Source organism: Myotis davidii, unplaced genomic scaffold, assembly GCF_000327345.1.
Source record: "Myotis davidii unplaced genomic scaffold, ASM32734v1 scaffold88, whole genome shotgun sequence".
NCBI lineage: Eukaryota > Metazoa > Chordata > Mammalia > Chiroptera > Vespertilionidae > Myotis > Myotis davidii.
Genome location: NW_006300377.1, coordinates 4,934,553 through 4,940,924, shown reverse-complemented (window position 1 = coordinate 4,940,924; position 6,372 = coordinate 4,934,553).

Below are 6,372 nucleotides of genomic sequence, written 5' to 3'. Positions count from 1 at the left end.
TTTGAAGAAGTGGAGTTAGAAGAATTGGGGGGTGTCGGTCGGTTGGGCAGGCGGCCGCGGGATATGCAGCGCGGGGGAGGTACACTGTTTTGAGGTACGTTTGTTGAGGTTGACCCCTTCCAACTCTCCCATCCACACTCGTCTATCTGAAACAAGTATACAAGACGAGTGTGAATGGGAGAGTTGGAAGGGGTCGACCTCAGGGAACGTACCTCAATCAGATTGAGGACGTTTTTAGCAAAGGCCAGTTTAGGAGTACCCTAATTAAGTTAATAACAATGTACCTACCTATAGAGTTTAAGTTTAAAAAATTTGGCTCTCAAAAGACATTTCAATTGTTGTACTGTTGATATTTGGCTCTGTTGACTAATGAGTTTGCCACTGTGATCAGCAAACTCATTAGTCAACAGAGCCAAATATCAACAGTACTTCTTCAAAATAGACTCGCCCAGGCCGAAAACCGACTTCTGTGCACGGGCCACGAAGTTTCAATTGCACTGTATGAGCGCGCCCGCATGTGGTATTTTGTGGAAGAGCCACACTCAAGGGGCCAAAGAGCCGCATGTGGCTCGCGAGCCTCAGTTTGCCGACCACAGACCTAGGTTGACACCAAGTGGGCAGTGAGGTGCCCTCCCCCCGCCAGAGAGGCACTGCCAGTCTCAATGTATTGGGCAGAGATGAGAAGCTCAGCAAATGGTTGGAATAATAACACCAGCTACCACAACTGCCTAAAGAGAAAAACAGGTATCATGTCAGGGCAGGTGCAATTATTGCTCTAATTTTGCTGATGAGGAAACTGAGGCTTAGAGAGGATAAGGACCACACAGTCATATATTCTACACTTGCTCTTAGAACTGGAAATTTGAGACGCTGACTCAGTTTTTCTTTGAATCATGTTGTTGTTAATAAAACTTTAGCCCTGACCGGTTTGGCTCAGTGGATAGAGCATCGGCTTGCGGACTGAAGGGTCCCAGGTTTGATTCCAGTCAAGGCATGTGCCTTGGTTGTGGGCACATCCCCAGTAGGGGGTGTGCAGGAGGCAGCTGATCGATGTTTCTCCCGCATCGATGTTTCTAACTCTCGATCCCTCTCTCTTCCTCTCTGTAAAAAAAAAAAAAAATCAATAAAATATATTTAAAAACAAAACAAAACAAAAACTTTATAGATAGTCTAGAATACCCTCTGCCTGCTATAGTCTATTTTTAGAAGCCACGCTCGGGAATCTGTGAGGGGCTTGCTTAAGCTCAGCATGTACAGGGAGAGGAAAAGGCTCCAGGCTATTATGTTAGGAGGTTTGGAGGCCAGTCCAGAGGCTCTGCCACTAAATCACTGTTCAACTTCAGAAAGTTATCTCACCTCTTTCGGTCTAAGTCATCTAAGACTCTGAGAGATCAGAGTCTGCAATTAATACGGTTATTCTGGCTCTAAGATGCTAACATCTAACTTTACTATTCCCAGTGGAACTTGAGGTGTCGCTCTTAGAAGCCCTGTTCTTTGTTTAAAAATTTCCCTGAAAGAGACCCATTTATGTTCATTTACATATTCATTCATTCATTCATCCATTCATTCATCAAAGTTTTATGGAATGCCCTTGGCACCAGGCTCTGCTCTAGGCTTCAGAGTTGTGGAGATGAATCAGGCCCACTGTTCGGTCTCTAAGTTCATGATCTATTGGAGGAGACAGACTGAGCCACAGATAATGATAAAACTGGTGGGAAGTTGTCCCAATTACAAAACAGGGTGTACAAAGGAGGTATAAAAGATGCTGCACCAGGCCAGAGAGGAAGTGGCAGAGAAGAGAGAACAGCATGAGTTCAGCTGTGGGCCTATGGGGAATGCAGGAGGAAGCATCCAGAAGCCCATTGGTAGCGGAGTCTGAGGCTGGGGGAGCTGTAGGTTCAGGATGTGGGTTGGGGTCATTCACAGCAGATGATCACTGAAGCCCGGAGCATACATGCTATTGTGATTTCCCTTCCTACACTGTCCCAGAACCCGTGGCCTGACCGTACTGGGTGGTCACACACACCCACCTTCCCCAGGAAGGGTCCTGCCGGGGATTGACCTACGCTGGGTGCAACAGTGTACATGTGGGCCCTGATGGGGACAAACGTGCCACACCAATTCCGTTTTATGGCCTTGTCTGCTGCGGGAACACGTAGCGAGGGCACCAGGTCATCCTCGGTGCAGCTGGGACATAAATCAGCCAGCGGCCTGCTTCCTGAGGCCCCGCCGAGGAGGACGGGGCTGCCCAGCCCTAACTGGGATCAATTACAAGCCATTCCCCTGCCGGCCGAGTTTCCTTCCACAGTCTCATGCAGGCCTGGCCCCAGGAGGCCCTGCAGAGAAGCAGCTCTTAGGCTGTGTCTGTGACAAGATGCAGAGCTCTGACCTAGACAGGGCGAAGGAGAGATTGCTATTTGAAGAAGGTAATGCTGATGATAATGAAGCAACAACATCTTCCTTTATTGGATGCACTGGGCCAGGCACTGTGGTGAGCGCTTATACACATTCTTTCATTATAACCTCACAATAACTTTCTGAGGTAGGGCCTATTGCCGACCTCATTTTACAGATTAGGAAAACAAGGCTCAGGAGATGGAGTGATTTGCTCACGGCCACCCACTGAGGAAGCATTGGAGCCCTGAATTCAAACGCAAGACTGTCTTCCCCAAAAGATGAGTTCTAAAGAATGGCAAAGAGACAGCCTGTTCTTTGGAGTCAAACAGGCTTGGATTCAAATCCTGGCTCTTCCATGTCATCACTATGTGATCTGAAGCAAGTAAATGAACTTCTGAAGCCTTGGTTTTCTCATCTATGCAATGGGGAAAACAGAATACACCTTGTGACAAATTAGGAATAATATATAGAGAGTATCTATAAGGCTCACCAAGTGGTCGTGTTATTATCATCGCCTTTGCCTCTGACTTTTGCTCACCACATTCTAGCAGATGGAGTGTATGCACAGGTTCACTGAGGCAGCACATTTTGAGGCCTGAAAGTGATCTGATACGGTTGAAAGTGAAGTGAGGGGCAAAATAACTGAGAATTGAGGTTCAAAAAGCAGACAGAGGCAGGATCATGCAGGGTTGCCTTGGAAACCATTATAAAGATTTAGGGCTTTATTCTGAGATCAATTAGAAGCTATCTATAATAATAAAAGCCTAATATGCTAATTAGACCAAACAGCTGAACAACTTTCTGGACATCATTCCGGACATCTTTCCGGATGAAGCCACAGTGGCAGGGGTCAAGGCAGAGGCAGTTAGGGGCAATCAGACAGGCAGGCAAGTGGTTAGGGGCGATCAGGCAGGCAGGCGAGCGGTTAGGAGCCAGTGGTCCCAGATTGCAAGAGGGTTATCCGACTGCCTGCAGGATTGGGCCTAAACCAGAAGTTAGACATTCCCTGAGGGGTCCTGGATTGCAAGTAGGTGCAGGCCAGGCTGAGGGATCCTCCAGTGCATGAATTTTGTGCACCGGGCCTCTAGTTGAATAATAATAAACAGATAGAGGAATGATATACTTGATTTCTGCTTCTCAGAGAGATGCTTTAGGCTGCCCATCTCGTTTTTCCCCAGGGTACACAATGGGGCTAGGACATAGGTGTTCAAAAAATGTTTGTGGAATAGGTTTGCCAAAAGTTACTGCCAGTGGAAAGAGGGTGCATTTTAGGGATAATTGGAGATGCTGTCCATGGAAACCCAAGAACAGAGACTAGAACTAGGAGATAATTCTAGATCAGTGATGGCAAACCTATGACACGCGTGTCAGAGGTGACACGCGAACTTTTTTTGGTTGATTTTTCTTTGTTAAATGGCATTTAAATATATAAAATAAATATCAAAAATATAAATCTTTGTTTTACTATGGTTGCAAATATCAAAAAATTTCTATATGTGACACGGCACCAGAGTTAAGTTAGGGTTTTTCAAAATGCTGACACACCGAGCCCAAAAGGTTCGCCATCACTGTTCTAGATCCAGATGGCCTCATGTCTCCATCAGCTGCAATGCACAGGTGCAATCTGCCTGCATCGCACGTACCCACTTCTTTCCTACCTGCTGGTCTCATGTTGGTTTCCAACATGGTCCATTGTAGTCTCACTGGCTCTTTCTACATTGTGAACTTTCCATCTTAGGTCCTTTTGATAATGGCTAATTACTTGTTTCTTAGTTCAAAATATAAGAGAGAGACTCTGATTGGCCTAAGCTTCTCTTTTTTATAGGGTGAATCTGAATAAAATGCATAAATACCTGAATAAAATCAGGATCCTGTGCAATAAAAAGAAAGGAGGAGAGTTGTTGGGTAGGCAATCAATAATGGCCACTGCATTACACAAATACTTGTTTAGTCACAAGTTATGATATGTGCTTTGAAGGAGAAGTACAGGGGTTAAGAGAGTGTAACAGGAGGGTCAGGATTGAGCGTAGGGTAAATTTTAAAAGGCCTATGAATTACCTGTGCTTGAGTCAATGCTATAGTACTTAGAGTACAGGTTAAACTGCCATAACGAAAAATCCCAAAATACAAAAGCTTATACGAGTTATGTTGACTTTTTTCTCACATGAAAAGCCCACATGTGAGGAACCATGCCTAACAGGATCAGCTCTGTTCCAAGGAGCTGTGTGGGTCCCAAATTGGTGGGCTGATGTTACTGTCTTCAAATGAGCTTCCCATTTTTAGGTCCACGGCACCAAGGGTAAGACCAAGAAGTTGCTACATCATTTCTGCTCAGATCCTATTGGCAAGAACTCACTGTGCCACACCTAGTTGCAGGGGAGGCGGGGAAAGGGGAGTCCAGCGGGGCAGTCCCGTTTTCTGTTACAACTGTGGAGGGTGTTAAAGGAAGGAAGAGGGAAAGGAGCTCACGGAGGGCAAGTCAAAGGCCCTGCTTCGGGTGCAGAGTGCGTGGGTGCAGAGATGCAGGACTTGGGGGAAGAGGTGCAGGACAAAAGTGTGGCTAGGTAGTTTGATGCAGCAGGGAAATTCAGTAAGTGAAGGACTAAAGGTGCCTGTTGGATTTGGCATTTTAAGAGTTCCTGTGGTCCCAGAAGGGCAGGAGTCAAATTGTGGGTTGAGGATTACAAGTGAGGATATGGAGCCAGACTGTAAGACAACACTTTTGAGTGACTTGGAGGAGAAGGGAATGAAAGAGGAAGAAATAGCCAAATCTAGAATAAAAGAGTTGGCTATGTTTCAGTTGGTAGAACTTTGAGGATATTTATAGGAAGGAGGACTATTTTAGTAGAGGAGAGTTTGAGGATGTAGGAAAGAGGAATTAGTACCCAATACTAGGGAGAGACAGCTCTCAGCGGAGAAGGGTGTGGGGACCAAGAGCAAAGATGCTCTTGAGATGAACCTTGAACAGAAAGGGAAACACCTCTTCTGAGGTGAGAGAAAGGCCGTAAGGATGAATGGTGAAGTGGTTATATTTGTGGGCGTGGGATGGGGTGAGGAGTCAAGCAGTTCCTGTCCGATGGCTCAGGAAACCTGGGGGAAAGGGTTCCTGGCACAGAAGAGGGATGGGAAAATCAGAAAAGAAGGAGTCTCTGCAGCCACGTTTAGATTAAGCCAAGTTCTGGGTCACTTGGCTCGTTCCAGTACAGCCACCTGGCTTTTCCTCTCACAGGCCAGGCACTCTCTCTCCTCAGGGCCTCTGCGCTTGGTCTTCCTCCTGCCTTGAGTGCTCTTCTCCAGAGCTGCAGGTTCTCTCGCATGTTCTCCAGGTTTCTGCTCACATGTCACCTCGTTAGAAAGGTCTTCCGGGACCACCCTACTTAAAATTGCAACTCCATCCCCACTCCTTGTTCTTTGCAATCTCACTCATTACTTTATTTTCTCCATAGAACTCATTATCATGAGACATATTACACACTTACTTACAATTGTCTTTTCTCTCTCATTAAAATTAAGTTCCACAGCTCAGAGATTTTATGTTTTGTTTACTGCTCATTCCCTGCCACTCGCAAGCATGTCAAACTTGTGGTTGGCGTGTGGCCCGTCGGCCACGAGTTTGACATGCTTGAACAATGCCTGACCATAGTAGGCTATCGTTTGTTGGGTGAATAAATGAAAACTTCCATTGCTTTTGTGCTTTGTAGCTCTGGTAATATAGCTTGTATTATTTCACCTCGGTGCTTACTTTAGCTTAATGATTTAGTCTTAAATTCTATTTTGTTTTCTTTTTTTCTTCCTCTCCCTTCTTTTTCCTCTTCTTCTTAACAATGCTATGGTCTTTTTTTTTTTTTGCATTGTTGGAAAAACTGCAAAGTGTTTTGTTTTGTTTTAGGTTCAAAATCATATTATCTTCTAAGAAAAGAGGATGGGAGAGCAGACCCTCTAAATGGCCTAGGACAATTATTTGTGTCAGGCAGG